We start from the raw sequence: 15,731 nt of genomic DNA on the forward strand, positions 1-15,731 counted from the left end.
CCTGAGAAAGCACCTGGAAACCAGGAGAAAACAAAGAACAGAGCTTTCAGGAAGAGGGTAGAAGGGGGACTAGAAAGGTTCATTCTCTTTTGGCTGTAAGCTGGTATTTGTTATTCAGCCCTGAAAAAGTTTCTCCTGAAGAGCGGAGAGAATCGTGCTCAGAAGGGACGGAGAAACTCTGGCTTGTAGCACAGGCTCAGTAATGGGACTTTCTACAAAGTCTCCACTCAAGAAATCCTGCCTGATGACTCCTGGCCATTGAAGACGCAAGGCCCCTATATTCAGCACATCACAAGCAACAGAAGGCAGAGGCCCAAAGCACCACCAAGCCACCGGAAGTGTGTGGTAAGGAGCCCTGGAGTCCCCAGGGAACCTTGCTGCTGTGCAGAGTCTTGTTTCCAGGGGCTGAGCTGGGCCTGACATCCTGCTTCCAACTGGCCCCCAAGTGAGGCACATGCTACTTACTGGTCAGAACCACGGGTGGACAATGTAGGGGAGTAATGAGGTCAGACCTATGACATCTGACACCAGAATAAGCAACTTCATGTCTTTCCAGAGAAGGGGGAGGTGCAGTCTGGAAAAAGCAGCCTTGGGCTTCCTCCCGGAGGATTCTCGATGTACCATGGTGGTCCCCCCCACTCCCCAAGGCTTGGGAATCGATCAAGACCCCCACCCCCTCCTCGCCATACTTGGCCCCTCCTTCCTGCTTAAGGATCCACCTGAGGGATGGTTACAAAGAGTAGGGAAGAGCACAGGAGTGCAGGAAAGGATGTGTGTGCAAAGTGGGCAGGGTGTGGAAGTGGGGGTGGGGCTAGCTTGTGACCTCCCTGATAGGTTTGTTCCTGAAGTGCTGGAGAGAGGAGGGGAATCGTCCTTTAGGGAAACTCTTGGACAAATAGGAGACACCCTACCCTTCTTTGCAGCCTCGGGTCCTCAAGGAGATGCCAAGCCCACTCTGGAGGTGTCCCGCCAGTGCCTGCCAGTCCTCTTTCAACCCTTAGCTCCTTTCATTCGGACAGGCCCACCCCTCCCAAAGGGTCCCTGCTAGGGGGCATGGAGACTTCTGTGTGCGCTAACCTACGCTGGCCAAGCCTTTGGCCCAGGGCCTCTGGGCGCTGCGCAGGCGCTGTTGCTGTCAGGAACGCGGCTGGGCAAGTTTCCTCACCACCAGGGCTCCTTGCCTGTGCAGATGCAGGTGGCACCTGGCGCTGCTCTGGTCCTGGTCCCTCCTTCAGGTGCCCACGGCGCCCCCTTGGCGGGACCATGCAAGCCCTGGTCTCCCCCATTACCAAGGCCACCTTCGTGGCTCTGTTCCTCTTCGCGTTCCTGCTCATCCTCGATATGATCCTGTGGTACCTTTGCCGGGAAGTGGACAAGGACTACATCTGAAGCAGGTGAAGCACTGGCTCAGTCCCCTAAGGTTCCACCCCTGGGACTTCATGCTCCTAAGAATGAGTCCCTCCACTGGACCCCGCACTCCTCCTCTGATCTCTGTGTTCCTTCCCTTCCTGGGTTCTTAACCACCTTCCAATTTTCCGTCCCTCCCTATGCTCTGTGTGCGCCCTGATTGGACACTGCGCTCCTTCCCTAGACCCGGGTCCTTCCCTGGATCCCGGCTGTAGTGCCAATACCAAGCCCCATCTATCCCCCCACCCCACTCCTGCCCCAAGGCCCAAGGCACTCCCGGGGACGCCATTCCCCTTCAGGATCCTTGACCTTCTCATGAGCTCACACCCTTCCACTGATCCTGTCCTCTTCCACAGGAACCCATTCCCAACCCTGTCTCCCAGTACACCTCTATAGCTCCTGGCAGGTGCCAGTGGCCAATGTCACTGCACTGCTCCCCTCCCCACTTGCCCATTGGGTTTTGTGTCTGAGCAGTGGGTGACAGAAGGGAAGTGGAGGAACTTTGGATAGCCAACAGGTCTTCTGCAGCCCAGTACCTGCTGAGTCCTTGCTGCCCTTACCTGTCCTGGCACAGAGATGTTTTCCTCCCTCCCACAGGCAGGACACCTGGCTGGCTTGAGCCTACAAACCAGCAAGCAAATAATAATTTGACATGTCACTCCTGTTCCCCGAGTTTCCTGGAACGAGGCTTGGGCCCACAAAAGGCTCCACAAAAGGTGTTGGGGTTGGGCACTGCCGTGAAGATTGGAGGGCACACCATAGCCCAGCCTGTGGATGTGGAGGGAATACAGGCCAGGCCATGCTAGGTGGACCCAACTGCTTCTGGTTTTCGTTCAGATGGGGCTGGTCCATCTGGGGGCAGGTGGTTAGACAGGACTTGACCAGGCGGACACCTGCAGCATTATCCACCAAAGCTGCTTTGGGTAGGGTGGTAGAAGTGTGGGAAGGGAGTGCAAGGTTACTGCCTTTGGTGGCCTTGGCATCACTTGGACATGAAGGTGAACCCTGAATACACTGTTACAATGAATTCACCGCAGATTCTCCCAGAGAGGCCAAGGGTGTCAGCTGGAAACACAGCCCCGAGGGATGGAGTGCACCATCTCACGTGGGCCATGTTGATGGGCATTTAGAGGGCGGTTCAGGGGCAGGATGTCACACGGTTGTGAACTCAAATTCCAGATCAGCTGCTTAGCAGTCACATGGGTGGGCAAATTCCATCTCTGATCATCTGTTCTTTCATCTGTAAAATGGTATTGATGACACTATCACGCTCGCCATGAAATACTGTATTGAAGCTGATAAACAGGCTTATACTCCAGAAATCCTCAATTAGAAGTGGTAGTTGCTTGTGAACAATTAACCTTCTGGCAGTACTTATTGTTTTACTAATTTTTGGAGATGTAATTGAGAGACATAATTGACTATCACCATTTTTTATTGTGCAGTTCTGACTTTTGACATTAAACCATGTAACTATCACCACAATCAAGATATAAGAAACTTTAATTGAAAACATATCATTAAAAATCTTTTCCTTTCAATGTCTTTCACTTTGAGACACACAGCATCTCAAACTTGTTTTGGAGAAACAAGTATAATATTAATGTATATTATATTCAATATAAATGTTCAGTACTGTCTCGGGGGTTTGAGTTTTTTTAAGGTTATGAAATACTATTGACATGCAATGTTATATTATTTCGGGTGTACAACGTAGAGCTTCGACATTTCTGTGAGTCACTAAGTGCTCTCACCATGATAAGTGTGGTTCCCTCTGTTGCCATGCACGGTTATTAGAGTATTATCGACTCTATTCCCTATCCTGCACTTTTCATCTTTGTTACTCATTTGTTTCATAACTAGAAAGTTGTACCTCTTCATCCTTTTCACCCATTTCACCCGGCTCACACCTCCTTCCCCTCTGGTGACCACCTGTTTGTCCTCTGTTTTTATGAGTCCATCTCAGTTTTTTCTTGGTTTATTCATGGTTTTGTTCTTTAGATTCCTCATAAACGTGAAGCCATACAGTTCGGTACTAGTATATTACCCGTCAAAATACTTTACTACTTTTTTCACCAGTATTCATGATACTTGACGTTATTAAGCGATTGCTTTTTGATATTATCTAAGCCCTAAATAGCTATACCTTCTTGCAAAAAAAATAAACAAAATAAAAACCCATGCAGCCCAGAAGTGAATGGAGGGATCATTCTAGCCCTATGCTCACTCTCCCAGAGGAGGTAATAGCCATGGTTAACCATTCGGTTCTACGTTCTGCCTTTCTTTGCCACTGCCCACCCCCTTTCTTTCCCACATACAAGATGTTGTTTCTTATCTTCTTATTCAATGAGGTTCTTCCTGGGATTTCAGGGAGCCAGGAAGGAATTCAGAAGCGGCATGAAAACCTCCCAAGGAAGCTCCAGAACCCGGTCTTCTCCCTTCCTGCGCCCCTGTGTGGGCATTGCTCAGACAAGGATGTGGCTCAAGAGTCTGTGAGGAAAAGGTTTTGAGCTCCTTTTGTGAGACCCTCTGATGAAAGGTGCTATATGAAGTGGAAAGACTATTTTTAAGAGTCGGAAAGCACTGTGCATTTGCATAAAGGACAGAGGAGGAAAGAGGCCCGCATTTCTGGGGGCTTCCAGAAATGGAAGCTTCACTTCCAGTGAAGCACTTAGCTTCATTGCCCACTTCTTGGCTTCTGACTCCCTCTCAGGGTGGCAGCATGCAAGCCCCCTGTTTTCCTGACCGTTGGGGTCCTCGGGAGAGCAACAGAGTCCCCACGCACTGTCATGGTTCATGTGGGCTGGTCTTCTACCTATGGAAAGTCCAAATCCTATCTCAGTGGTCCGGCCAGTGCTTCTAGAAAGTTCCCCAGCAGTGGTGAGGAGGAGGGATTGCAAGAGCCTGAAGGAGGAGACCAGTTAGAAGGCAAGAATTGATTAAGGCCTGAATGCAGACAGTGCCCAAGGGAGGAAGAAAGCTAGAGATGTTTCTGAGGTAGAATTGGTGGACCCTGATGACTGAGTGAGGTGGAGACACAGGGACTGAGGCAGGTAGGGAAGAGGAGAGGGGACCAAAGCTAATACTGTACTGTCTAGTCTAGCAATGTACAAGGTCCCTGGTGTCATTCAAACTCAGTGGCTGCCACTGGACAGACCTGGGCTCCTGGATGCCAGCGTTACCAGGCTGCTGGCATTGCTAACTTGATTTCCCCCTACCCCCATCCCTTACCTTGACATGGGCAGATCTATCCAAGGGCCGGGTCTGAGGGCAAAGCTCATAAAGTGGTAGCCTCTTTGTATCTCCTGCGCTTTTACCTGTAGGTTTGGTCTCCGCAGGGGCAACCTGGCTTCGTTCTCGTGTGTTGAGGACGTCCCTGCTTGCCCGCAGACAGGGTCTGCACAACGTTTGTGGCATCCTGATTAGAAGACGTGTGGAAGTCTGCTCAGAGAGACAGAGCCCTGCCCAGCTCTCCAGGCCATAGCCAGACGTGGGACTCGATCCCGGCTCTCTGGGATCACAACCTGGCCTGAAGGTGGCCCTAAAGCCTGAGCCACCCAGGCTGCCTGGCTTCTTTCCTCCACCATACATTCGCATAGTTTCCAAGTTTCCCTCATGATCCAAGCTGCTGTTCCAGCTCCAGCCATCCTGTAAGCGTCCCAGCCAAGAGGAGTGAGGAGCAACTGAAGAAGTAGGTTAAAGAGCACAGGCCACAGGCTCTTCCAGGAAGGGTGCTGCACGTTTTCCCGAGACACTTTTATGACACCAGTGTCTCCTTGGCCAGAGCTTAGTCCCATGGCGACCTTTAACTTATAGGAAGCTGAAAGGAAAGGCTCATGATTATGGAGGAAGAGGAAAGTGGCTCTTAAGGGACAGTGCAGAGTCTCTTCTTCATCTTAACACTTGCCTCTAAGCAATGATGAAGTTCTCCATGATTCTACTGCACTCTCTCTGTAAGACAAGGTTGTGGTGGCCATGTCCAATTTGGAAATACTGTCACACTGCCCCTACAATGACTTTTTGCAGAGGTGGGGCTGGTAAAACATTGCTGTTCTCGGTTGCTTCTCTTGGATTTAGTAATACAATTTCTTTTTCCTTTTACGTTTTTTTTTTTTATTTGAGGAAGAGAGAGAGAGAGAAAGAGAATGCGAGAACATGAGTGGGGGTAGAGGCAGAGGGACAGGGAGAAAGAGAATCCCAAGCAGGCTCCACACCCAGCACTGCAGCCTCACACAGGGCTTGATCCCACAACCCCAGAATCATGACCTGAGCTAAAATCAAGACTCAGATGCTCAAACGACTGAGTCACCCAGAAGCCCCAGTAATGCAATTTCTTACTGCATCATTGACTAATCTTTAAACGTATGATTTGGGGATCCCTGGGTGGCTTGGCAGTTTAGAGCCTGCCTTCGGCCCAGAGCGTGATCCCAGAGTCCCGGGATTGAGTCCCACATCGGCCTCCTTGCATGGAGCCTGCCTCTCCCTCAGCCTGTGTCTCTGCCTCTCTCTCTCTCTCTCTCTCTCTCTCTCTCTCTCTCTCTCTCTCCTTGTGTGATTTCAATGAGCCCACCTCATTTAAATAAATAGAATCTTTAAAAATAAATGTATGATTTATATATTTTTCCATTTAGAGAACTTTGGAACTTCAGTCAGTCGATCATGGGCTCTTAGCTCCAAGCTTCCCACCCCCATCCCAAGCCACCTTTCATCCTACCTGCCTGTGTCAGAGAAAGGGCTGCCCCTACCCTGGTGGCATTAATCTTGCCTCTCTGCCCTGGTTCAAAGCCCTGCGAAACTCTTGAGGAACCTTCATCACAAAATTTTTCTATCTCATATCTTGAACCTTCTTCTATTTCCGCACATCTTTCTGCATAATCACACATTTTTCCCTCTGGCCCGTACGTGTTTTCTTTCTCCTCTGTATTCTGCTTTGTTCACAGCTTCTGCTGCATCACTGCTCCTCAGTCCATTGCATTTAATATTTCCACCATTCGTATATAATATATGTGAATTACCTGAAGAGAATAGATAATTGGAAACTATTGGAAAGGAATTAAGAAGTAATGAGTTTTGAGTATTCATCATCTTTGATTTCAGGGTATTTTATTTCATTATGACTGTCTCCATCAATTCTCAGGGGGTCTTGGTCCAATTACTATTGGAGGAGGTCAGCGAGGGCATGACTTCCAGTTCACTCGTGAGCTGGACCCCAGCGATGGGGGGTTCCTCACATCCTCCCCTGTCCTTGGGCTGTGCATTCTCCTTCCTGCTCCCAGAAGCTGGTAAAGGACGTAGCCCCGAGATACAGCATGCTGTTGTGACCATCTGGATGGCAGATGTCACTGAACCTAGTTGAGGTCTCTAGATAAACTCTTAGGATTCTGGTGGGCAGATGTAGAGATCGACTTATCTTGCAGCCACCCAAGACAAGCCTCATATATAAATTCCCTTGTTTATTAAACCTGCTACCTCCCGATCTGGAGTGGCCTGCATCTTTCTTGGATCTCTCCATGCCCTCCATATATGAGACCTGGTTTCAGATTATACCCAGAAATCTCCCGAAAAAGTTACAAACAAACAATTACCTAACCTCATGGTTCCTTAGTTTGCTCATATCTTAGATGGATCTAGTGATATTCTCAACCTCTTGGGTTTTCAGGGAGGGTGCCTGACTTCAACTCCTGTTACCAAACTTGCTTCCCCCAAAGGCTGCTTTCTGGTCCTCCCTGACTTCTGGTTCCTGGGCCCTTTCCCAGGGCTAGCTACTCTTTGCCTATCCTTCAGCCTGCCACCCCAGCCTTCTGTCCTTTTATGTCCTGTTTCTATGGATTCTGATCAGACCTCTCCACACTGCCATGCCCCAGCCTCTTGTAATAATAGGCAGCACAGACACTCACAGTGGCTTTTGCCTCCGTCTTTTCACCCCATTAATTTGTTCAGCCATTTACTCAACAGACTTTTTATAATTATAGTTAATGCGAACCCAGCAGTCTCTCTGTGCCAGGCACCATTCCAACTACTTTACCTGTTACTCGTCATAACATACCCAAGAGGAATTTTAAAAGCTTAAAAAGCATAATTTACTAGTGAGGCCGTGTGGTCCCGAGTGTTCTTTTTGTAGAAAAGGTTTTGATTTAAAAAAAAAGAAAAAAAGGAAAGGTGTGTGATCTGTAATTCAATTTTTTACTTGTTATATAGGTCTATTCCGACTTGTTTCTTGAGTCAGTGTTGGTTCTCTGTCTTCTAGGAAACTCTAAATTTTATTCATGTCATCTCCTTTCTTAGCAAACAGTTATTCATAGTATTTCCACCGAATCCTTTTTATTTGTATATTGTCTACTCTTTCATTCTTGATTTGAGTAATTTGAAACTTCTCTTTTCCTGAATGATCTGATTATAGGTTTGCCAAATGTGTACCCCTGGATTATTCAGTCACTAGCTGGTCCTCACTTTGAGAAGTATGTGGCCCTGGCTACAACTGCATTGCTTAGTCATTGACTAGTGGCCATCCTTAAAAGATTGTGACTTTGGCTATATCATAAAGACATATTCCATAGTAGCAAGTAGGGACTATCAGTTAATCACAATATTTGAGTCAGGGCAGCAAGTTGTTTCCTGAAGGGGGAATCTTATAGTCAATGACTGGATTCCCCTTATGCTTTAGAGACTATGGCTTAGCACTGTTGAAATGTGTGTAGGGTACCTGGGTGGCTCAATGGTTGAGCATGTGCCTTCGGCTCAGGTCATGATCCCGGGGTGGTGGAATTGAGTCCCGCATTGGTACTCATCACTCAGCAGGGATTCTGATTCTCCCTCTGCCTATGTCTCTGCCTCTTTCTGTAACTCTCATAAATAAATAAATAATAAATAAATAAATAAATAAATAAATAAATAAATAAATAAATACTTTAAAACAAATGCAGGTATAAGAGCATTGCTGCTCCTGACTTACAAGGCAGCCCATCCACACACTCCCAAATGACAGAAATTCAAGTTTTTGAGTAGGAGACTGCATCTCATTCTTAGACCCCAAGTAGGAGAACCACCTTCTTTTTTATTAAAAATATTCTTTATTTAGGTATAATTCACACAACTAAATCCACCCCTTTAAAATATGTAATTTAGTGATTTTAGTATATTCACAGGATTGTAAAAAATTCACCACTCTCTGACTCCAGAATATTTTCATTACCCCAAAGAGAGTCACTTCCTTTTAAGGAATGACTTAAAGGACTTCCATAGCCATTAGGAATCATTCCCTTTTACCCAAAACCTCTGGCAGAAATGTTAGAGATAGTCCTTCGTGCAGATGGAGTACACTCTTATGTGTAAATGTGGATATATACAAAGGAACGACAAGCACCAGAAATTGTAAAAATGAGGGTAAATATAAAAGACATTTTCTCCTTATATTTAGACACCTTAAAAGATCATTAACTGTCCAAAGCAAAAAAAAAAAAAAGCTGTCCAAAGCAAGGGTTGGTCTACTGCTACCTCTAGGTCAATTCCAGACTGCGGCGTGTTTCTATTCAGCCTTTGAAATCAGAATAGTTTTAAAAGCTTACATCTTTAATGGACTATGCAGTCTGCGAAACCTACAATATTCACTATCTATCTTTTTATGGGAAAAGTGTGCTGACTTCTGGCATAAAGCAACAATAGCCACAATATATTGAAGACTTTGCAAAATATGTACAAGTAAAACTTGTGACAATAATCTAAGGGATGAGAAGGAGGAGATGGAATATACTTACTGTGTTAAGGATATTATATTATGCCTATTGGTATATTATTTGAAGGGATGATAATAAGTAAAACTTGATACTGCAAAAACAGAACTACATAAATCCAAAAGATATAAAACTATCAACCAATAGCTCTTTGAGGAATCTCCATAGAGTTTTCCAGAGTGGCTGCACCAGTTCACATTCCCACCAAAAGTGCAAGAGGGTTCCCTTTTCTCCGCATCCTCTCCAACATTTGTGGTTTCCTGCCTTGTTAATTTTCCCCATTCTCACTGGTGTGAGATGGTAGCTCATTGTGGTTTTGATTTGCATTTCCATGATGGCAAGTGATGCAAAGCATTTTCTCAAGTGCATGTTGGCCATGTCTATGTCTTCCTCTGTGAGATTTCTCTTCCTATCTTTTGCCCATTTCATGATTGGATTGTTTGTTTCTTTGGTGTTGAGTTTAAAAAGTTCTTTATAGATCTTGGAAACTAGCCCTTTATCTGATACATCATTTGGAAATATCTTCTCCCATTCTGTAGGCTGTCTTTTAGTTTTGTTGACTGTATCCTTTGCTGTGCAAAAGCTTCTTATCTTGATGAAGTCCCGAGAGCTCACTTTTGCTTTTGTTTCTTTTGCCATCGTGGATGTATCTTGCAAGAAGTTACTGTGGCCGAGTTCAAAAAGGGTGTTGCTTGTGTTCTCCTCTAAGATTTTGATGGAATCTTGTCTCACATTTAGATCTTTCATCCATTTTGAGTTTATCTTTGTGTATGGTGCAGGAGAGTGGTCTAGTTTCATTCCTCTGCATGGGGATGTCCAATTTTCCCAGCACCATTTACTGAAGAGACTGTCTTTCTTCCAGTGGATAGTCTTTCCTCCTTTATCGAATATTACTTGACCATAAAGATCTGCCCTACGACCGAGCAATTGCACTGCTGGGGATTTACCCCAAAGATATAGATGCAATGAAACGCCAGGACACCTGCACCCCGATGTTTCTAGCAGCAATGTCCACAATAGCCAAACTGTGGAAGGAGCCTCGGTGTCCATCGAAAGATGAATGGATAAAGAAGATGTGGTATGTGTATACAATGGAATATTCCTCAGCCATTAGAAACGACAAATACCCACCATTTGCTTCGACATGGATGGAACTGGAGGGTATTATGCTGTGTGAAGTAAGTCAATGGGAGAAGGACAAACGTTATATGGTCTCATTCATTTGGGGAATATAAATAACTGTGAAAGAGAATAGAGGGGAAGGGAGAAGAAATGGGTAGGAAATATCAGAAAGGGAGACAGAACATGGAAGACTCCTAACTCTGGGAAACGACCTAGGGGTGGTGGAAGGGGAGGAGAGCGGGGGTGGGGGTGACTGGTTGGTGGGCACTGAGGTGGGCACTTGACGGGATGAGCACTGGGTGTTATTCTGTATGTTGGCAAATTGAACACCAATAAAAAATAAATTTATTATAAAAAAACAATAGTATGCCTAAAATGGAATAATAAAAAGTAGGCAATTTATCAGAAAAGGTTTGCAAAAAAGGGAGAAGGGTCAAAGACAAGATGGATGAATAGAAAGCAACAAACAAGTGGTACATTTAAAACAACCCTCTCAATCATTAAATGGAAATGATCTAGGGTCAAGTTGGAGTAAGCATACTCTTCCTTGTCTATTCCATCGAAAGCAACTAGAAATCTTAGAGAAAAAAATATGGAGCAGCCACCTGAGAACGATAAAAAATAAGTATTATATACACGCATGTATTTTCTTGCTCAGTCAGCTGGGAGAGCCGAGAAGCAAGGACATACCAGGGGCAATGGACCCCCGCAGTTTCTAATCTTATTTCCCAATTAAGAAAACTTGGGATCCTTAAAGAAATAAATGATCCTAAGGCTCATGCAGGAAATAGACAAGATAAACCTGGGACATCTTGTCAAGCCAGAATATAAGGAAATGCTCAAAACGAACATAAGGAAATGCTCAAAACAAACGAACAAATAAAACTATCATGTGGATATGTCAAAGGGCCACAGAAATCAATGAAAAGTGCTCCCAATGGCCAAATCTGGAAAAGTTTGAGCAACTAAATTGTACTGCATTATAACCCAAAGTATAAAATAAATATCCGTGAGGACAAATTTCTTATGCCAAAGAATCCCAAATCCTTATTAATGTAGATAGTCTCCCACTCAAGGAGATGAAACCTAATCCTTACTCTCTAACTGTGGCCTGCACATAGTCACTTCCTTCCAGATAATGGCGGAGAGAGAGAGAAAAAAACATTTGGTGCAGAAGCCTAAACAACACCATCTCAGTCAGATGATCAAGATCACGATCATCAGGGATGAGTCATATTGATAGAATGTACCCTTGATAGGATGTGATGAGAAGAGCACTTGACCTTTCAAGGCTTCCTCCCCCAAACTCATAACAACAACCTACTTATGAGAAAGACACCAGACAAATTCAAATAAAGGGATATTCTACAGTATACCTATCTAGTACTCAAAATCATCATCATCAAAAGGAATGGAAAGTCAGAGAAACTGTCACTGCAAAGAGAATCTTAAGGAAACATGACAGTTACATGGAATGCAGTGTACTGGACTTGATCTTGTAACTGGAAAAGGACATTAGGTTAAAACTAAATATAAAAATATAAAAAAAAGGGGATCCCTGTGTGGCACAGCAGTTTAGCCCCTGCCTTTGGCCCAGGGCATGATCCTGGAGACCCAGGATCGAATCCCACATCGGGCTCCTGGTGCATGGAGCCTCCTTCTCCCTCTGCCTGTGTCTCTGCCTCTCTCTCTCTGTGTGACTATTATAAATAAATAAAAATTAAAAAAATATATATATATAAAGGACATTAGGTAAAAACTAAATATAAACATATAAAAAACTAAATATTGACATCTTTCTTTTTTTTTTTTTTTGACATCTTTCTTAATCTAAGCATTAAATGCTATTTAGTAATAAAAATATTAAACAATTAAATGATTGGATTAACTATAAATGTTAAATAGAAATACACCTGAAGTAAAATCGATATGAAAGTGCATATATATGAAAACAAAATATAAAACCTATCTATCTTAGAGAAGGTATGGCCTACAAAGCCAAAAATGTTTATAGTCTAGCCTTTTATGGGAAATATATGTCGACCATGGTATACAGCAAACCTGCATGAATATACGGAGGGATTTATCACATAGGTCGAAGGAAAGCCCCTGGCCCAAAGCTGAAACCCTGTGGCAGAGCCTCAGCAACAGCAGGGCAGATACCTTAAATGGGGAGGGAAGGTAACCTGTTTCTCTGCAAAGAAAAGCTTTGGTACCAAAAAGTGGGAGGTAACTATTTTGCTATTTTTCTATCAATTATCCCACCACTTGGCCACCGAGACCAATCCACTCAATGGAATACTCAACAGAGTGGGGAGACTATAGATCCCCTCCTAGTTAGAGGACAAGGAAAGGAATATCCTGGTATCCAGGATAGGAGGAAATGATGAATGGGGCAAATACCAGCAAGGGATCAAGTTCCCAGGGAAGTCCTGATTTTACCTGAGTTGCTCATGCTGGAATCTCACCACAAATAGGATGCCAAAAGCCTGGAGAAGGGAACCATCAGCCAGAGGTCAGTCTGGGCCTGGGTCAGTCAGAAACACTATGGATCCAAATATCATTGCTCCATCACAGCAAAATGCACGTTTATTTCAAGCACATACGGAGCATTCCCCAGGATCGACTACATCCTGTGTCATTAAAATGTTTTTTAAATTTAAATGATCCAGGGGCACCTGGGTGGCTCAGCGTTTGAGCGTCTACCTTCGGCGCAGGTCATGATACCAGTCGGGGTCCTGGGATCGAGTCCTGCATCGGCCTCCACAAAGGGAGCCTGCTTCCGCCTCTGCTTATGTCTCTGCCTCTCTGTGTGTATGTCTCTCAGTAATAAATAAATAAAATCTTAAAAAATATATGTAAATGATCCAGAGGATATTTTGTGATAATAAAGGAATCAAACTAGAAAACAAACAGTAGTGGAAGAACAAGAAAAACCTCAAAACATTTGGAAATTAAACAGCATACTCTAAAATCATCCCTAGGTCAAAGAAAAGACTGATTTCACTTTTATTTCTTTGTCTTCCATTGTTTTGTCTCTTTGTTTACTTCTTTCTTTCTTTCGTACTGATTTTGGTTGTTTCTTCTTTTTCTAAGTTATGGTGGAAACAGATTATTGATTTGAGATCTTTCTTAATCTAAGCATTAAATGCTATAATTTCCCCTCATAACACTGATTTGCTGCATCCCATAAATTTTAAAACTCTAGCCAGACAGACAAAGTAAAAAGAAGATAAGGCGTACATTACCAATATCAGAAATGAAAGTCGGTATCACTGCAAGCCCACAAACCCCACACTAGACATTAGAGAATAAAAGAAAAATACTAAGAACAAATCTATGTACATAAGTTCAAGAACATAAATGAAACTGTAGAATTCTTCAAATATCAGAAACTACCCAAACTTATCCTCAATGAAATTGCATATCCTGACTAGTACCATAGCTATTCAAGAACTGATTTCATAGTTTTAAATTTTTCCAAGAAGGATATCTTAAGGACCACCGGAACATCAAAAAATAAAGCAGAGGGGCACCTGGGTGGCTCAGTGGTTGAGCGTCTGTCTTTGGCTCAGGTTATGATCCCAGGTTCCTGGGATCAAGTCCTGCATCGGGCTCCCCGCAGGGAGCCTGCTTCCCCATCTGCCATCTGCTGATGTCTCTGCCTCTCTCCCTGCGTCTCTCATGAATAAATAAATACAATATGTAAAAATAAATCAAGCAGAAACTGTTAGAATCAACCTCAGTAAGACTCTGGAAAACAGGTTTGTAGCAACCCTGCCACCAAGATTGTGAGCTGCTTGTAGCAAGGGTCACATGTCATACTCTGTATTCCTGAGCCCAACATGGGCCTTTGGCACTCAGTATGAAATCAGGAAATGTTTGCTAAATAGCATCATCTCACTCAAAACACACAATTTTGTTGGATCAATTTTATTTGGCCTCTAATATGAACAACATATCTACATACCCATAAACACGGAATTAGTAACTCAAGTACATGTCTCTAAACAACTTTAGGAGAGGTGCCTACTCTTACACCCAATGGTAGACAGAACCATTTTAGTGTATGTGTAACTTTAAAAAGTTACATTTTCTGTGAAAATCAGTACAATGCTGTGAGAAAGAGAGAGAGAGAGAGACAGAGACAGAGGCAGAGATACTGGCAGAAGGAGAAGCAGGCACCATGCAGGGAGCCCCATGTGGGACTCGATCCCAGGTCTCCACGATCATGCCCTGGGATGAAGGCAGTAACAAACCGCTGAGCAACCCGGGCTGCCCAAGAGACAGAGACTTTTAACTCTATTTCTAATTGGGGGAACATAGTGGCCCCTCTCCTGCTGGTGTACACATTCAATGCCAGTACCAAGAAACAAGTGCCTGCACAGCCCGAATGCTGGGTTACAATTTCCTATCACTGTTATTGGGAAGTGAGCATGTGAGGGAAGTACGCAGTAAGTTAGTTCACTTTTGTTTAAGTCAAAAGCTAAGAATTTGTGTCTAGTTAGCAACTTTACCATCCTAGTGACAGAGAAATCAAGCTAGTCAAGGTGATACCCAAGTTAAAAATAAATAAATAAATAAAAAAAATAAGCCTACAATTTAGATCCAGATGGCAACTGTAATTGTGTACATGACCGTAGGTAAGAGGATTCAGGCCATCCAATAGGGAAATGCAGCTGGTGATTCCAGTTGTACATCAAGACTTCCTGCTTTCCTGGGTTTGGGGCCATGATGTAGAGCTGCCACTGGATGGAGCTTACCCTGAGAGAGTCAAGAGGGAACACACACATAAACAAAATGTGTTTTTAAGGAATATTTTGGTCTCCAAATGAGCAAAATATCGTTCTCATATGGGAGTTTAAAAGGGGCCCTTCTGAGGTACTGATAAATACATGTCTTACTCAACACTTTTAACCCTTCCTAACAACCAGTGAGGAAGGTGAGCAAACAGGCAGTACATGAGAAAATAGCTCCGAACTCCACTACTAAGAAGAAGGAAGGATGAGGAGCCAGCTGTGATCCTGGCACTCTGCTACTTAATTCCCTGCCACTCACAAAGTAAGTTTCTCATGCTGTACTCTGATATTCAGGCTCCATCTAAAGAGGGACCCAGACTCCCTTATCACCTCTATATACACCATGATCCTGTTCATTTTTGTCCACATTCGAAGACTTCTGTTACACTGCAGGAAGTAGAGGTTGAATTATTTTTGTTGGGTTCTAATCTGTGTGACAAATTGGCTACGATTAGCGCTGATGCCTGGGCTGGTAATTTAGGAAATTAGGCAAGTGCTGACCCCTCCTTTCCCTCCCTTCCTTACCTCTGCACCTGAGCTCGAGAGAAGGAGAAACCTGAGGCACACTACCACAGCTGGGTGATAAATGTCAATATCAATGGTGACAAATCATGTTGATAGTATGTGCCCTTGATGTGATGTGATGAGAATGGCACTTTATCTCTCTGGGCTT

The sequence above is a fragment of the Canis lupus genome, chromosome X (assembly GCF_048164855.1).
Source record: "Canis lupus baileyi chromosome X, mCanLup2.hap1, whole genome shotgun sequence".
Classification (NCBI taxonomy): Eukaryota; Metazoa; Chordata; class Mammalia; order Carnivora; family Canidae; genus Canis; species Canis lupus.